General features: G+C 41.4%; 1 protein-coding gene across 2 annotated transcripts in view; it reads right to left on the reverse strand.

The window, feature by feature from the left end:
- Positions 1 to 19,843, reverse strand: part of bmpr1aa (bone morphogenetic protein receptor type 1Aa) — a 67,192-nt gene that overhangs the window by 42,080 nt on the left and 5,269 nt on the right. For both annotated transcript variants that reach the window (XM_021609179.3, XM_021609172.3), the window contains exon 2: positions 3,318 to 3,459. The gene's annotated coding sequence lies outside the window, so the exon portion shown is untranslated. The remainder of the gene's footprint in view (positions 1 to 3,317; positions 3,460 to 19,843) is intronic.

Consider the following 19,843-nt stretch of genomic DNA (forward strand, 5'->3'; position numbering starts at 1 on the left):
TCTGCACAAAGCATCACCGGGGGCAAACCACCTTCCTTCCAGGACACCTACACCACCCGATGTCACAGGAAGGCCAAAAAGATCATCAAGGACAACAACCACCCGAGCCACTGCCTGTTCACCCCGCTATCATCCAGAGGGCGAGGTCAGTACAGGTGCATCAAAGCTGGGACAGAGAGACTGAAAAACAGCTTATATCTCAAGGCCATCAGACTGTTAAACAGCCATCACTAACATCGAGTGGCTGCTGCCAACATACTGACTCAAATCTCTAGCCACTTTAATAATAAAAAATTGGATGTAATAAATGTATCACTAGTCACTTTATACAATGCCACTTTATATAATGTTTACATGCCCTACATTACTCATATGTATACTGTACTCTATACCATCTACTGCATCTTGCCTATGCTGCACGGCCATCACTTTTCCATGTATTTACATGTACATATTCTTATTCATTCCTTTACATTTGTGTGTATAAGGTAGTTGTTGTGAAATTGTTAGATTACTTACTAGAAGCACAAGCATTTTGCTACATTCACATTAACATCTGCTAACCATGTGTATGTGACCAATAAAATTTGATTTGATTAATTTGGGCACAGGTCGAAAAGCATTAAACATTTATAGAAATTTAGCTAGCTAGCAGTTGGTAGCTAATTTGTCCCATTTAGCTATCTAGCTGGCTGTTGCTAGCTAATTTTTCCCTGGAAAAACATTGAGTTGTTATTTTATCTGAAATGCACAAGGTCCTCTACTCTACTAATCCACACATAAAATGGCCAACTAAATCGTTTCTAGTCATCTCTCCTCCTTCCAGGCTTCTTTTTCTTATTTGGACTTTATATGGCGATTGGAAACTAACTTTCATATTAAGGTGCATTACCACAACTGACCTCAGTTCATCTTTCAATCACCCACCTGGTTATATGTTCCTAAAAACCAATGAGAAGATGGCACGTGGGTATACGTTTCTAAAAACCAATGAGGAGATTGGAGAGACAGGACTTGCATCGCGTTCTGCGTCACAAATAGAGTCAACTTATATTTTAGTGCCTGGCAACGCAGACATTCGTTGGCGCGCGCGAGCCGTGTGGGTGCAATGATTGAATCACATGCGTGTGTACATTTATTTTGCAATGCTCGCGCACGTGACAAGTCCGGTTTGGGCATTGCTAACGTGCGCTAATGTGACTAGAATGATGTAAGTAACATCAACATTCCAGGACATAGACATGTCTTATATGTGCAGAAAGCTTAAATTATTGTTAATCTAAGTGTGCTGTCCAATTTACAGTAGCTATTACAGTGAAAAAAAGACCATGCTATTGAGGAGAGTGCACAACAAACTTTTCTCAAGGCACTTGATTTGACACATTCACCTCTGAATTCAGTAATCTTGCTCTGATATGTCCTCCTGAGGGTTCCAGACATAAAATGTAGCATAGTTTTGTTTGATAAAATCTATTTTTATATTCAAAATGTAGGTACTGAGTTCTAAAGTTTGAACCCCTGCTGTTTCTGGGCAGACTTGATTTAAAAAAAAGTGTGCAGTATTGCCATGCTTCACTGGATCAGTCTGAAACTGCATACACTGCTGCCATCTAGTGGCCAAAATCTAAATCGCGCATAGACGGCAATATTATATTATGGCCTTTCTCTTGCATTTCAAAGATTATAATAAATTTAAAAAAAACGTGTTTTTGTTTGCATGATCTTTTCCCAGATCTTATGTGTCATTTCACATTTCCACAAACTTCAAAGGGGTTCCTTTCAAATGGTATCAAGAATATGCATATCCTTGCTTCAGGTCCTGAGCTACAGGCAGTTAGATTTGGGTATGTCATTTTTAAACACCCTATGCTCCTTTGAGACCCCTCTTTCCAATAACAGATCTCTTCTCGCTATGGTAGCCAAAAGAATGGGCAATTGGGAATTTTTATACATGAACCTAGGCATGATGGTATGTTAATTGCTTAATTAACCCAGGAACCATACCTGTGTGTTTCAATATACATTGTGTCCCTCATTTACTCAAGTGTTTCCTGTATTTGGGCAGTTACCTGTATGCCCCCCTCCTGTTTTCTTATGCATCTAGAACTGTGCTGGATTGGAACTCTGCTGACACATACCAGAACAATGGAGCAAGGCCGAAAGGCTCTCAACTGCACAGAGCCAAGTTTGGCTAATCTGTCAGGATAACTGCTAGCTTCTTCCGTCAATAAGCCAGGAGTCACACAGTTAGGCTACTTCTGTAATTAACGGTCCAGTGGGAGTGCAAGCTTCCCACAATAAAAGCCTCACATTATCCCTGTCAACCGGACCCCTCCCCCCTATTCCAGAGACTAGACCTGTGTCACCCTCAACCACTACCTCTATAAGGAGAGAAGATCCCGGTTGGTTTCTTAAAGTCACACCACTCTTCCGTCTATGAGTGATGATTCAGGAGAAAAAGCTGGACACAAAAGTAGACCGGGAAAAATTGGGAAACTCACCAACTCGCCTTAAGTCGTGTTTAAAAGTGAGGACGTGAAATACATTGGGTTCAACATCCTCTGAGAACATATGGTAGCAATTTGCTCGAGTAGACTCCCTGACTCTGTTTGAAGGTCTGCCGGCGGAGTGCGCAAACTCAGGCTCAGTGTTTTTGTTTTTTTTCCTCAAGCAAAAACAAAAGAGAACATCATCGATCACTTCATTGTCGTCTCATCTTTTATACATGTTTAAACTGTGAACTAAGATGGTGACTTAATGACAAGGAGATACCTCTTTTAAAAAAATGTATTTTATAATAAGAGAACGTCCCCCGCCCAAAAATAACCCATTCTAGATGTTCTCTCATGGTGGGAGTCACTCCACCCATGAAAAACTCACAGATGTGTAAGCCTCCGGGAGCATGTGCAATCAGGTCCTTTCCTGCTCTTATTCCTCTAGTTATTAATCACATCAGCAGACAGCTCCAATGACCCAATCTGCGCCGACAATTAAGAGCCGGGTAACCACCCGCTGATTGGCCAGCTCTGTCTGCCGGGAGAGGTCAGGGTTTAATCTCCTCAGAGGGGGAGGGGTATAATCAGGTTGTGTGGTAATCACCGGTGCCCTCCGCAGAGAAACAAACAGTTGTTAGGTTAAAGAAAAAGGCTCAGAGAAGGAATCCAAACAGAGATGCATTCACCAACCAAGCATGTGACCACAACACATCTTGCACAAATTACACACCGTATGGGGTTGAACATGTATCATCACAAGTATAATCTAAAGCAGGAGTGATCACTCTGATTCACTGTAACAGCCAGAGAGAGCAGCCTTACCTCACTGGGGGATCCATGGTGCAGGGGCATGTTGAGGAAGCTTGTAGAGAGACCAGAGTTGGTGCTGGGGGTCATACAGATCCATGGGGAGAGAGAACATATTGATGGTGGAGACAGAAATCCAGCATGGCACCATGGAGACCTGAGCAGGAGAGAGTGTGAGCCTCAAGTTAGTCACGCACCAAGAAAATGGGACGTTGTAAATGGACCAAAGTGTGTCAATAACAGGTCGGGAAGGACTGCATATCACCAGTCTTGATATGTCTGCATGAAAATAAAAAGTTTTGATTTAGCCAAACATTTCCATTTTATTTCTGCCTTAAAATTTTGCACACAACCCCTATAGTAAAATAAAGCAGGCCGAGGGGGTTGCTGGGCAACCCAAGCTGTGCGGAGGTATCAGATGACGGGGCAGGAGCCGCAGCACAGCGCTGCAGACAGACTGTCACCGAGGCCTAGAGCCCAGGGACCCAGCCGCAGTACACTACGACCTACACTGATGGAAAGACATTACACATTACTGCAGCCCACAACTAACATCTTCCAACTTTAAAAGTCATTAGCAGAGCCGGATCGGTGTGTGTGTGTGCGCGTGTGTGTAATTACTGCCACTTCAGCATCACTGTCTCCAGAAGGACACCACCTCAGAGAAAGAGTCAAGTTCAAACAGGAATATAAGAGCTGAAGCTCTTAGAGGCCTTATCAAAGTGTGATTTCTGTGTCTGACAAATTAATGCTGGATACTCATACATTGACTCACTTGTATGATTAGTCAAGTCTGTAAATAACAAAAATGAAAGATGTAACTTTTTGGGCGACCCAACCAAATTCATTAGAAATCTGCATTATAGATCTGTCATTTATTGAACGCAAGTCTAAGAAGCAAGCGGTAGATCCGATCTATGTGCCTTATTTCTATGCCTCACGTTTTTAAGTTTTACATTCGGTTTTGTACACCAGCTTTAAAACAGCTGAAAATACAATATTTTTGGCAATGGAAAATATATTTCCCAGCTGTTTACAATGATTCTCTACACTACTTGATTGTTGTCACAACTGAAGTTAGGCAAACTACTAGAATTTTAGCAACCAGGAAATGGCAGAGGGTTTTCTTCATAGTTGATTTTTAGGTTTAGCCTTTCAAAACAGCTTTGGGCCTTGCCTACATGAGCCTGAAAACATACTAGGGGCAAAGAGTGTCAGTCACTTCCCTGTTCAATACCAGGGAATCCTCATTTAGCTCACAGTTTTAGATATTTCAGCTCAGATACCCCAACAGCACATTTGGACACACAAACATCTGATTTTAGACCCGAGGGATGTGCTATTCCAGGGGGTGGGAGAGGAGGTTGTCCATGGTGTACCCATAAAGCCTCCTTTGAGTGGGCAACTGCAGGCCAAAAGCCCCTGCTGTGGCAGGGAGATAAGTGGAGCAGCATGGTCTGGATGTGGCCCAGCAGCCTGAGAGCCAGGCACTGCTCTCAGCACCAACACAGGGGCTATTCTTCCACATGGGAGAGCTCCTTGTGACTCAAAGGGCCTTTTAGTCCATGAGCCAGACAAATTTGGGCCATCGGGCTCACTTGGGCCAACGATGTCTAAGTAATTTTATTGAAGCTCTGTCCCTAGAGTTGAAAAATGTGTGATAGAATGCTACCATTTGATGTAGTGCTCTGTGCTACTCTTTTTCATCCCTCCATCCATCCCATAGGGTTCAGTATACAACAAGCTATGGCTCACATCAATAATATATTATTGGAAAGCTTAGATTCACAGCTATCAGACAAATTTTTGGAATGTTCAAGTCAACAGAACCTTGACCTCTAGCGTACATAACTCATATTTACAAAAGTATGTGGACACCCCTTGAAATTAGTGGATTCTGCTTTTTCAGCCACACCCGTTGCCGACAGGTGTATAAAATTGAGCACAGAGCCATGCAATCTCCTTAGACAAACATTAGCAGTACACCGACCTTACTGAAGATCGCCGTGACTTTCAACGAGGCACCGTCATAGGATGTTATCTTTCCAACAAGTCAGTTCGTCAAATCACTGCCCTGTTAGAGCTGCCCCGGTCAACTGGAAGTGCTGTTGTGAAGTGGAAACGTCTAGGAGCAACAACGCTCAGCCGAGAAGTGATAGGCCACACAAGCTCAAGAACAGGACCGCCGAGTGCTGAAGCATGTAAAAATTGTCTTTCAATGAAATGGGTTTCCACACACAAGCAGCCACACACAAGCCTAAGAGCACCATGAACAATGCCAAGCATTGGCTGGAGTGGTGTAAAGCTCACCGCCATTGGACACGCGTCCTCTGGAGAGGTGAATCACACTTCACCATCTGGCAGTCCGATGGACGAATCTGAGTTTGGCAAATGCCAGGAGAACGCTACCTTCCCCAATGCATAGTGCTAACTGTAAAGTTTGGTGGAGGAATAATAATGGTTTGTGGCTGTTTTTCAAGGTTTGGGTTAGGCCCCGTAGTTCAAGTGAAGGGAAATCTTAACCCTTAAATCTTAGCATACAATGACATTCTAGACAATTCTGTGCTCCCAACTTTGTGGCAACAGTTTGGGGAAGGATCTTTCCGGTTTGAGCATGACAATGATCCCGTGCACAAAGTGAGGTCCATACAGAAATGGTTGGTCAAGATCGATGTGCAAGAACTTGACTGGCCTGCACAGAGCCCTGACCGCAACCCCATCGAACATTGATGAATTGGAACACCAACTGCGAGCCAGGCCTAATGCACCAACATCAGTGCCCGACCTCACTAATGCTCGTGGCTGAATGGAAGCAAGTCCCTGCAGCAATGTTCCAACATCTAGTGGAAAGCCTTCCCAGAAGAGTGGAGGCTGTTATAGCAGCAAAGGGGGGACCAACTCTTTATTAAATGATTTTGGAATGAGATGTTCGACAAGCAGGTGTCCACATGCACTACATGACCTAAAGTATCAGAATTAGCTGTTGCTTTAAAAAAGGAAACCCCCGATACATTTTAACATTTGACAAGTGGATCTGGAAATGTCACTGAAAGCACACCAGCTACAACTCTTGTTTAAAAATAACCCATATTGTGCCATTGACGTTAGAATGTTGGAAGCTTAGCCATAGGATTCCATGTGGTGGGGCAGTTTTTGGAATGTAACTTTGGTGATAAAGGCACCACATTTGACACTCACAGCTAGAACAGGGTTTTAAAAAGATTTCTAGATACAGAGCCATCACAGGATTCACATATGCGCAGGCGTTATTATTAAGGCTATGGGAGTGGATATAGACCTAGTCAGTGCCTAGATTTCAGTTTCCATTTAACCGATCTAAACAGCAGGCTACAGTTCGCTTGAAGGCCTCATCTTGTGACTGTGGAATTTGTATAGCGCCTCACAATCACACATAACATAGCTATCATCCTCTTTTACCACTTCACCAAATAATTTTTGGGCCCTCCCATTATGTTCAACTCTCCATTTCGTAGCATTTCTCTTAATGAAATTAAGTTCGACATTGTCCTTCTTGCCTCCGTGGGTCTACGCTAACTTCTTCTGTCTGTTTCCAAAAGCAATTGGTGTGTAAGCTATTTGGTGCGAGTACAGTTAGGCCCTCAAGCTTACACATAAATGCCAGAAAGCCTAAAATAATGAAAGAAAAAACCTCTATATAGCCTATAGATATAAACTACACAAGAATGAAACCTTTATTCATTTTATTCAACCCCACACAATATTTAATGACCCCAAACCCACCTGCTCCGCAGATATAACCGCAGGGACAGCGGGTTTTAAATGAACCTGCTCATCACTAACATAAGCCTTCAAGAAAATCACTGTGAGACATCGTCTGCCCAAGTGAGCCTGACCGCCCCCCCCTGACTCATGGACTATTTATTAGCCAGAGACAACAATGTGAGTTTACATTCAGCGACAAACTCTTTTGCAGGGAAAATAAATGCAGTACATCAAATAGAAATCTTAATTCCTGCAAGTGGGAAGCTTTTCTGCTGGTGTAAAGGCATTTGAGGGCCTTATAGCCAAGTCAAAGTGACCTTGTAAAAGGACATAAGTGCAGTCGGCATTCCATGCGGCAACTATTTTTTAGGCCGAATGACAAGAAAATAGCCATTTGAAAGTGCTAGTGGTTAGTATGAGCAAATACAAAACAAATCGAAGAAAATAGATGAACACAGTGAGCACGTTCATGACACTGAAAGGCAATAGAGGGAGATCAGCTGTGCTCATCTGTTTACAATACTGCCTCAGTGTCTCCTCACCAGGCCAAGGTCACTCAAGGGTGCAGCCAATAATTGGCAACTAACTGCGCTGGCTATTTATAAAGTCCTGAGAGCATGCAGGAATATATTCTGAGGTTGCGAGCTGTCACAGTACAGGGGCATGGCTTCGGGGAGATATATTTTGAGTAAAAGCAACAATGCAGAGAGAAATAAAGGAACCGTGTTAAAAGGGAGGACGAAAGTACTAGACATCTTGTAGTTCTACTCAAGCTTCAAAGCAGTCAGACAAATGGACTCATGTTTAAAGTTGGAGAGTTAGCCTATCGCATACTGTGATCTGCAAAACAGACTGAAGGTTGATGGACAGACCACTAACACGATATCTGTTGTGAAAAGGGAAAAGCATCTAGTGCCTCGTAGCTTTATTATGCAAAATCCTCACAACACCAGGTGTCAGTGAGGTGTTCAACTTTACTGTCTGACGGGAGTTGTGTAACCAGTTTTTGGAAGAGAACTATGTCAGCCATGAGAGAACACCGCGTCCCAAAAGAGCGCAGAGAGGATCCCCGCGGCACTGAAAAAACTAAAGTCAACAAACTAAAAATAAACATTATTGGGCTGATATGTGTGAGCTTGTGTATGTGACATAGGCTTGAAAAGTGGAAGTCAAGCATTTGGCGATTCCATCGCTGAAGTTAATTCCGTCGGCTTTAGCAAAACTAACAGAGTGGCACGAGAGCAGAGGGAAATGTGTCGAGGCTTGGAGGAGCGACTAATGCCATCAAAGTGAACGATCAGCCATAGCTAATTGAAATTAAAGACCATAGGGGGGGGGGAGCTCCAGTCCGTTCACAGGGCCCGTTCTGTGGGAATGTGCTACCCTCACCAGGGCCAACACCAGATTCCCCGCTTCGCTCTCAACACCTCCAGTCCAAATGCCTCCTTACAGGAAAAACAGCCTACTGTCAACTAGATACTTTTTCATGAAGCCCTAACCTATATCTTACATCTGCTGTTTGGCTTTTAGTAATACATTTGCTGAGTTAGCAAGTAGATCTGTTGCTAGCTAGCCGAGCAAATAGCTTTATGACTAGCTACCATGTCATTCCGGCACAGCTACCAGTTTATTCCAAGTAATCAAGGCAGGACCCACTAAATTCATCCATACTGACAAATAAGAAAATGGCACATTATCCCTGTCAATAGTTGGAGTAGGATGATTGAAGAGCACCCTGCCTCAGAGTGGCGGGATGTTCATTTTCTAGCTGCCAAACTACATTCCTTTGCTGTGATGATTTATTTTTTATTAATTCTCGTCCCTCACTTTTGTCTCACATGATCTCCTCCGCTCTCCAGTGTCCTGCTCCCAGAAATCAACCAAGTGCTATTCACTCACCTGTGAGGAGAACCATCCTACTGCAGTTTGAAGTTCTGATTGGTTACAAGTTTAGTAGTTCGGCATATTTGCCTGAGCAGACCGTGTTGAAATATACTTATGAGAAAATGTGTAAGAATTTAAGGTGTCAACAAATGTTATAGTCATCATAAGAATGTTTTACGGTCATACACAAAATGTTTTTTTTATGTTTTATTTTTTAAACATCTCCTTCGACAGGGATCAAGCAACTACACGTTTTTCATTTTTGGCCCAAGTCCTAAGCATTTTGAACTAGCCTACATTTTTCTTGCTCCTTAATCTGTTTTTATCCAACTTCATGTGTCATATTTTAAGACTGAGGTATTCTGATTGGGGTGGAGATGAGTCTTGTGGGTTGGAGTCGTCTTCCCACCTCATTGGGCTCCCAAGTGGTGCAGCAGTTGAACCTTTCTAGCGAAGGCGTTCCGCTACCGCAACCCCTCGACAACATTCCGCTAAAAAGGCAGCGCAAGAAATTCAAAAATATTTTTTTTTAGAAATATGTGACTTTCACACCTGTTAAGGCCACCCCCTACTTTTTCGAACATTGTTAAAAATCTCGCAACATTTCAGCGTCCTGCTACTCATGCCAGGAATATAGTATATGCATATGATTAGTATGTGTGGATAGAAAACACTCACGTTTCTAAAACTGGTTAAATCACGGCTGTGACTATAACAGAGCGTGTGTTTCATCAAAAAGCGCAAGAAAAACTGATCACTGAAAACTGGAAAAAATATAAAATGCGCCACTTGCATGTATTGTTTAAGGGACACCAAATTAAATGGTGCTGAGATTGCAAGTCCTACAGCTTCCACACGATGTCACCAGTCTTGTCAATTGCCTTGGAGTTGTTTCTTGGTCAAACGAAGAAGTAAGAACCCATTCCATCCGGTCTCCGACAGGAAGTTTTGAAATAGAGATTTCCGACCATGATTTGAAGACGTGGAGCTATTGAATACACATCGCCCCGTGATCAATTTGATAGATTATTAACGTTTACTAATACCTAAAGTTGGATTACAAAAGTATTTTGAAGTGTTTTGTGAAAGTTTATCGTCAACTTTTTTAATTTTAAAAAAATGACGCTGCGTTTTGAAACAATGTTTTTTTCTGAATTACACAGTTTCCATAGATGGCTATTTTGGGTATATATGGACCGATTTAATCAAAAAAAAGACCCAATAGTGATGTTTATGGGGCATATAGGAGTGCCAAGAAAGAAGCTCGTCAAAGGTAATGAATGTTTTATATTTTATTTCTGCTATTTGTGTAGCGCCGGCTACACTAATTATTTTGTTTACGTCGCCTTCAGGCATTTTGGAGTGTTGCATGCTATCAGATAATAGCTTCTCATGCTTTCGCCGAAAAGCATTTTAAAAATCTGACTTGTTTGCTAGATTCACAACGAGTGTAGCTTTAATTCAATACCCTGCATGTGTGTTTTAATGAACGTTTGAGTTTTAACGAGTGCTATTAGCATTTAGCGCAGCGCATGTGCATTTCCAGGTGGCTAGATGAGACGTCTGCGCGTCGGGTGGGCTTAACTGGTTTTAACAAGTCCAATACAGCAAATGAAAGATAAACATCTTGTTAATCTACCCATCGTGTCCGATTTAGAAAATGTATACAGCGAAAGCACAACATATGATTATGTTAGGTCATAGCCATGTCAAAAAAACACAGCCATTTTTCCAGCCAAAGAGAGGAGTCACAAAAATCAGAAATATAGATCAAATTAATCACTAAACTTTGATGATCTTCATCAGATGACACTCATAGGACATCATGTTACACAATACATGTATGTTTTGTTTGATAATGTGCATATTTATATACAAAGATCTCAGTTTACATTGGCGTGTTACGTGCAGTAATGTTTTGATTCCAAAACATCTCATGATTTTGCAGAAACTCATAATAAACATTGATAAAAGATACAACTGTTATTCACAGAATTAAAGATAGACGACTTCTCCTTAATGCAACCGCTGTGTCAGATAAAAAATAAAAAAAACTTTACAGAAAAAGCATAATCTGAGAACGGCGCTCAGAGCTCAATCCAGCCAGAGAAATATCCACCATTTTGGAGTTAACAGAAGTTAGAAATAACACTATAAATATTCACTTACCTTTGATGATCTTCATCAGAAGGCACTCCCAGGAATCCCAGTTCGACAAAAAAAAATGACTGATTTTCTCCATAAAGTCCATAATTTATGTCCAAATAGCCACTTGTCGTTCAGCCCAGTAATCCATCTTCATGAGGCACGAGCACTTCGTCCAGACAAAAACTCAAAAAGTTCCATTACAGGTCGTAGAAACAAGTCAACTGATGTATGGAATCAATCTTTAGGATGTTTTTAACATCAAAACATCAATAAGCTTCCAACCGGAGAATTTCTATGTCTGAAGAAAAGCACTGGAACAAGAGCTAACTCTGTCGGGAGTGCGCGTCACAAGCCTGAGACACTGCCAGACCACTGACTCAAAACAGGTCTCATGAGCCCCTCCTTAATAGTCGAATCCTCAAACCAGTTTCTAAAGACAGTTGACATCTAGTGGAAGCCGTAGGAAGTGCAACTTGACTCCATAGACACTGTGTATTCAGTAGGCCAAGCTTTGAAAAACTACAAACCTCAGATATTCATCCAAAACTGAAAATGCTGCCCACTATCCTAAAAAGGTTAAAACACTGCATCTCAGTGCTAGAGGTGTCACTACAGACCCTGGTTCGATTCCAGGCTGTAGGCTACCATCCATTATTACTCAGCTGAAAAAAATATAAATGTATGCAAAAAGGATACCACTGCACTTACCTTAATTACCTTAAAGTATTCTCATAATTGTGAGCATACCAGTTAACATTGAATAGCATGGCAAATATTAATGGATGGCACACACCAGACATTACACAGCCAAACAGGTCAAAAGGAAAAACGAATAACAGCCTGCTGTCATTTGAAAATTAATCTGTGAAAATGCAGGCCTATAGTAAACTTACTCAGCCATGTTTTTCATGAGTTAATCTATTTTAAAACACTTGCCAGCCTATCCTAAATCTTATAAAACAAGGGCCTAGGTTATGTACTGCAGTGGTTCATGACATAGCAATTAAAATACTTGTGTGCATTTAACTTGTGTCAAAAGAGGGGTAGAACAAAGAAACAATAATAAGAACAAAGAAAGAAGAGGCTAGTGTGGGTGCATGCTTTTGTTCCAGCCAAGCAGTAACACTGATTCAACTAATCAAAATATTGGACTTGGCAGTAGGCCAGTTGGGTGGGGGGTTAAGTTGTTGGGGATATTCTGGGGATTACTGGCTCCGGGTTTTCACTGATGTAGTAACGGCAGCTGCTGTAGACTACGGGCACAGCTAGCACAAGGAGCAAGTTATACAAATCTTTGCAATGGATGCATCAAAAGTAATTAACCGGTAAAAAAATAAAAACATCAGGTCTTCTGTTTTTACAGCAATTTTTCTACTCACCTACACTGGATGCTAGCTAGATAGCTAAATATTATAGCTAAAAAAGCTTGCTGCCAAAGAGTTTGCCAAGTCTATGTATATAATGTGTCAAATAAATGTTATTTCAAAACATTAAACAGTTAGCAATGTTTTATAACTATAATAAAGCAAACATTAGCTAGCTAATGAGAAGCTGATATCTGCGGGATGCTTTCACATTTAGCTCGTCTGGGTTTGTTGCTGTTAGCTAGCACATGGACAAGCAGTAACCTACTGCAGTAGTCAGATATGACACGAATTACCAACATAGTTGGATCTAGGGCAGACCCGAGTCTGTTTTTACATCCATTGAGAATGACATTAGTTCCTCAACGTAGCCCGTTTGATAAACTTCTAGCTGTCTTTCGATAACCTCTCAGCATGAAAGGGGGGGGGATGCTCTGATTCGGTGGAAACGTCATCAAATAGGCCTACCTGATTACTTCTTACCCTTGCGCAAATAGCCTACAGCATTGTCTGTCCGGAGCTCACTGGCAGATATATATTTTATACAATGTTGCAGGTTTGCTAGCATGAGGTTCAGGCCTGAGCCAAGTTAATAGTTGATACAACGTTTCAAGTTCCTTGCAGACAGGCCATGCATTTCAATGTGATTTATACTATTTATTTTTAAAACCAGGATATTTTCTACCTGCAGGCTGCAATGTTTTTATTTTTTGGCTTTAAGTAGGCTATTTTTTATAAAGTTGGCAATATGCATTACTTTTACAATTTCGATTAACCACAATGATTTTGAGATACGAAGACAATTATAAATTAAACTGTTCCTCGAAAATGTGCATATAAAAATCATAACTGGGAAGCAGATCGGTAAAAGCAGTATTAGGATTGTAACAGCAGAATCTGCGAAGGCCAGCAGCAGTGGGAGGAAGATTTATTTTTGTTAGGCTATCTTTCCCTGAAATATTTGTATAACGTCACAAACCCTGCTGCTGACGTTATTCAGTGGCAATTGCATTGGCATATGTTCTTTAAAGAGAGGACGCCGTAATGAGAGAAAGAATGTAGCCTAAGCTACTGAAAATAGACCTTTTACAAGATTACATCATGACAGGAGCGTTTGATTCTTCTTAAAAGAGATGGAGCCCAGTCAGGGTACTTTAGGAAACTTTCTGAACGGACAAATAGGCCTATAGAGAGAATGAGGGAACTCACACGCACACCCTGTAAATGCGCCCGCCAATCAAAGCCACCAGTGCTTGTCAGAAGAGCAAATATTTATTATCCTTTCCTTAAATATTTAAAAACCTTACTGCATCGGAGCTCCTAGAGTGTGCGGCTCTTCTTTTTCAAGCGTTCTACTCCGCTAGCCAGCACCTCGCCTAAACAGGTGTGCGTTTCTTTCACCTCCAAAAAAACCGAGGCCTACCTTAGATGGTAAATTCTACTTTTGGAAAACCTATTATCAGAATGCTAACAAAATTAGCTGTAGTAATAGCAAATGTCCCCTGGAGGCTGCTAGCTAAATATGCTAACGAACACAAATTAAAATAAACGAATTGCAAAAACAGGCAATCCAGCTCATAAAGTTACACATTTTGGTGAGTTTGGACTTTTACAAGCGATTGTGAATGAGAGACATTGTGCAAATGAACAAAGTTGACGCACGCTTGTCTGAAGGAAGAACAGTTCTGCTCTGGAGCAGCATGTGTTCACGCTGTGTCTGTGTGGAGTCTGGAGTCGCTAGGGCAACAGGCCGGCCTGCGCTGCTTGAAGAGGGGGAGGAGCAGACGGGCCGAGAACAAAGAAGAAAAAAAACCCACAAGGAAACAAAGACAGCAGTGGCAGAGAACTCATCCTAAGGGCTTTGCCTGTTCAAACACAGCAAAAAGCTAAAACACAAAAGAAACATCTTGTAGATCTAAAATGCTTCTTATTGTAATTACTGCTCGGCATCAGAGAAATTCTGTGCTTCAGTTGCACTTCTCCACTTGGATGAGAATTCACGAACGAGCATTCAGCTATCTGACTGATGTGTAGTTATTTTTCTTGGTGTAGCAGTAAGCTTCATAAGGTTACAGGTGAAATGAAGTATGAGACCTGCTTTATCTCCTAATGTATTGCACAAGTTGACTTCAGGCGTTTACTTACAAAATAGCTACAATGTATTAAAAAAAACATCCTGTGGCTATTTCCAAAAACCCCAGTATACCACCCAAGCCTAGAATTGACAAGGAAAGTATGAAGGGGACAGATATGCTTTAGTATAAAGTTGTAATTGACAAACATTAAGATAGACGCAACATGTCCACAGCCTATTATAGCCATTATAAATATGAATGGATGTAAAAATGTATATATATCCATCTTTGTTGAATTACTGTGTGAGGTGAGAAGCTCAGCTTATTAGTGGTGGTGAGTTAAAAGACAATAAAATAAAAAAACTAAAACATTTAATAAAAAGCCAAATGGACACTTCCCTACATTTGAGGCCAGGTACTTATGCGTGCTCAGAAACGCGGGCTCCATTAGCATTAAAAGGACAGAGAAACCAGACACATGTTCATTGCTGACATGAAGCGTGTAAATGGTATGAAATAACCCAAAATGGGGTTTCTCACAAGTGTTGCAGGTTGTGAACTCTGCAAACAGCATTTCCTCTCTGAGAATGAGGACAGTAAAATTACTAAATGCATCAACAGAAATTAATGTAACCAAATAACAGGAATTAACAGTAAATGTCCTGTTTTATAAACGATAAGCTACTTACCACATGAACATTCATAAAATTGCATTATGGGCCGACACTGTACAGCTCCCCCCCCCCCATTCCAGCATTGGGGAAACTGACTTACTCAGTTGAATAAAAGGTTAAATAAAAAATATATATACACGGCTCAAAAAAATAAACACTTAAACAACACAATGTAACTCCAAGTCAATCACACTTCTGTGAAATCAAACTGTCCACTTAGGAAGCAACACTGATTGACAATAAATTTAACATGCTGTTGTGCAAATGGAATAGGCAACAGGTGGAAATGAATGGCAATTAGCAAGACACCCCCAATAAAGGAGTGGTTCTGCAGGTGGTGACCACAGACCACTTCTCAGTTCCTATGCTTCCTGGCTGATGTTTTGGTCACTTTTGAATGCTGGCGGTGCGTTCACTCTAGTGGTAGCATGAGACGGAGTCTGCAACCCACACAAGTGGCTCAGGTAGTGCAGCTCATCCAGGATGGCACATCAATGCGAGCTGTGGCCAGAAGGTTTGCTGTGTCTGTCAGCGTAGTGTCCAGAGCATGGAGGCTCTACCAGGAGACAGGCCAGTACATCAGGAGACGTGGAGGAGGCCGTAGGAGGGCAACAACTCAGCAGCAGGACCGCTACCTCCACCTTTGTGCAAGGAGGAGCACTGCCAGAGCCCTGCAAAAAGACCTCCAGCAGGCCACAAATGTGCATGTGTCTGCTCAAACGGTCAGAAACAGACTCCAAGAGGGTGGTATGAGGGCCCGACATCCACAGGTGGGGGTTGTGCTTCCAGCCCAACACTGTGCAGGACGTTTGGCATTTGCCAGAGAACACCAAGATTGGCAAATTCGCCACTGGCGCCCTGTGCTCTTCACATATGAAAGCAGGTTCACACTGAGCACATGTGACAGACGTGACAGAGTCTGGAGACGCCGTGGAGAACGTTCTGCTGCCTGCAACATCCACAAGCATGACCGGTTTGGCGGTGGGTCAGTCATGGTGTGGGGTGGCATTTCTTTGGGGGGGGCGCACAGCCCTCCATGTGCTCGCCAGAGGTAGCCTGACTGCCATTAGGTACCGAGATGAGATCTTCAGACCCCTTGTGAGACCATATGCTGGTGCGGTTGGCCCTGGGTTCCTCCTAATGCAAGACAATGCAAGACCTTATGTGGCTGGAGTGTGTCAGCAGTTCCTGCAAGAGGAAGGCATTGATGCTATGGACTGGCCCGCCCGTTCCCCACACCTGAATCCAATTGAGAACATCTGGGACATCATGTCTCGCTCCATCCACCAACGCCACGTTGCACCACAGACCAGGTCTGGGAGGAGATCCCTCAGGAGACCATCCGCCACCTCATCAGGAGCATGCCCAGGCGTTGTAGGGAGGTCATACAGGCACGTGGAGGCCACACACACTACTGAGCCTCATTTTGACTTGTTTTAAGGACATTACATTAAAGTTGGATCAGCCTGTAGTGTGGTTTTCCACTTTAATTTTGAGCGTGACTCCAAATCCAGACCTCCATGGGTTGATACATTTGATTTCCATTGATAATTTGTGTGATTTTGTTGTCAGCACATTCAACTATGTAAAGAAAAAAGTATTTAATAAGAATATTACATTCATTCAGATCTAGGATGTGTTATTTTAGTGTTCCCTTTATTTTTTTGAGCTATATATATATATATATATATATATATATTAGATAGAAATAAGCAGTCCCCCTAGTAGGTATAGTTTATCTATATGAAAATAGTTTTTTTTATTTTTATTTACCAATCCTAAAATCAATGTAGGCCCATTTAAGAACGGTTTTGACAGTTATTTTATTTTCACAATGGTCTTCATCCATAACCGGCAGTTTCCCGGTTATTCTAGTAGTCAGAACGTTGGGCCATTAACCAACCGAATACCCGATATGACAAGGTCAAAATCTGTCTTTCTGCCCCTGAGCAAGGCAGTTAACCCACTGTTCCCCTCTCTGATTCAGAGGGGTTGGGTTAAATGCAGAAGACACATTTCAGTTATGTAACTGACTAGGTATCCCCTTTCCGTTTTATTCGATTACTGTCACAGCCCTAACATACATTTTATTCCCGTATTCTAAACAGAGGTACACTACAACAGGACTTTCTCTTGGTTTGCACCATCTCTATTGCAAAAAGACCATTTGCCTTAGACCGGATATAGGATTTCCCAGATTTCCCCCAAAACAGATGTCCCAACCCGGAAATGAGAGAAAGGCCCGTTGATACCCACATCGGCCACCCATGCTCTAAAGGATGGAAGACTCACTAAAAAAGCTATTCTGCAAATGTATGGTCAAATCCAGGTGGGAAACGGATGACAGGGTCAGTTTACAGGGGTTAGGAAAGGAGCTGGAGCCATACTAACTTCAAAAGATTAAAATCACAACTCAGGCAAAATAATTACCCCAAAATAAAATGCAAACCCTCCAAGAGAAAGAATGATGAACACTATAAACTTGACCTCCTTTCCTTTATCTGGGTAATCCAGTATTTACAATCATGGCACAGTTTGAAAAAGAAAGCAGAACATAGGATAAACTGCATCATATCATAGGCATTAACTGTTTATCAACTTTTCTTCTTTACAAAGACAAAACAAGACAAAAAGATTCAGAACCCCCCCAGTTTTCTGAATATTCCAGCATTTGAATTCTCCAGGAATGCTATTCTTTTAGTTGCCTTCAACATTTAAAAACACACAAAACAGCATTCTTTCACAGAAGCATTAAGGTCTCCATCATACAATGCTTGTTTTTATAAATCACATTGCTCAAAATAAGAACATTTTCTTATTTTTAAACTAAGGTATTTCCCAATATAAAACCGACATAAAACAAACTCCCTGGCCTTTTCTACTTTACCCATTAAAAGATACAAAATAATTTCCGTTGCCATCCACACAATCTCTGTCCCTCCCTCTGTTCACATTAGCGTGAGCTCTAAATGATTCACTCGGATGGCTCAGTGTATTTAAAGACAGATCAATACCATTAAAGGACAACTGAAGCTCGCATGGTAAATATCGTCAAGGCCAGTCATTCTTAAACCAATCATGTAGAACAAACCTATACCATGCCACTAAACTCTTCACTGCATGTCAATGAAAGGCTGTTGAATCGAAATGGATGGAAGACAAACGTTTGCACACCTGAACCCTTCTAAGTCAATCACTATTCAACAAGTGAAGGGAAGATGTAAACATTTGAAGACTCGATAAATGGCTTCTCGCACACTGTGTGTATATATTGGAAAAACTAAAATGGGCTATTCCTTTACAGGCAACATGTTGAATTAGGGCTGGGTGATATCGTTGTTTAAGGTATACCGGTACGGATCCACAAACAGCCTAAAATGTTGATACAATGCACACACAAAATAAAGAAATTGGATTACTTCACTAGCTAGGTTTCCATCCAATTGGCAACATTATCATGTGAATATTTTAAAATCTGCATAAAACCTAAAAACGCACATATTCCCACCAGATGTTTCCACCAACTGACTTGTTGCCGATAAAAGGCTGTGCGTGATGACGTAGTGCACATCAAATTAGTTTTGCAGTTAAATTCCAATGTACCAAATAAAAAAAATAATACATGTTAAATGGGTTTCTATTGCATTTAACTCTACTGATGGTTTGCACCAAAAAAACAATTGCTTTATATAGCGACTGTGCTCACTCTGGTATTGGCACGTGCGCTCTAGCCAACAGTGCTGTCTGTGAGCTGCTGGCTAGAGTGCACGTATAGCCTACATGAGATTATATGGACAAAAGTGAGATTTCTATTTTTCCAAATGGCAGCCAAATATTGATTATCAACAGAATAAGACTAGATATTTATTGGAAAGGAACATCAAGCTCATCCCCCCCCTTGCACTTTCACCACCCTGTGAAGTTCATAATTTATTTCATCTTTAGTTTAATAAACTGCATGCTTTCCCAGCAAGTCCTAATGGGAGGACCACACAACGTGACATCGAATTTACTTCGATATGATGGTTATTATATCAATATTTGCCCATAGAAGCAGTTCCATAGACATTGCTCGCATAATTCATTTTACCGACACAAAAAGAACACCTTGTCTAGCATATTTTGTTTCAACATTTGGAAAGTTTACCAAAATATATTCAGTTTCCATCAAGCCTGTCATCCTAGAGTCACGCACTACTCATAAAACGTATTTAGAACTTATATTGTTCAGAAACATAAAATAAAACGCCATATCGGATTTTTTTCCCTCTTTTTTTTAAAGTGATATAGCCTAATATTTTGGTCATATCACCCAGCCTTATGTTGAATTGTTACATATGTAAATAAATCTTCGCCACAAGAAAACAAAGTGTACAGAATGCAAATGGATGAAATGTCAAGAGAATAAAATGTGCAGCATGTTTTCAAAAGCCAGTGTGAATTGCTACAGGTTTATACAGCCTACGGGGAGCAGAGCAAACTTAGGCTGTAAACTGTATATTGGGGGTATTTGGAAAGAGCGACAGGGTGTTTTTTCAATACAATCTAAACAATTTATTTGAAGTTTAATACATTGAATATGTGTAGCTTTCACCTGTCAGATCATTTTTCATTATGAAGCTTACCGGTAGTACCCAGGCACGTGGTGTTTA

The sequence above is a fragment of the Oncorhynchus mykiss genome, chromosome 1 (genome assembly GCF_057628025.1).
Source record: "Oncorhynchus mykiss isolate SJ-2025 chromosome 1, ASM5762802v1, whole genome shotgun sequence".
In the NCBI taxonomy this organism is placed as follows: domain Eukaryota; kingdom Metazoa; phylum Chordata; class Actinopteri; order Salmoniformes; family Salmonidae; genus Oncorhynchus; species Oncorhynchus mykiss.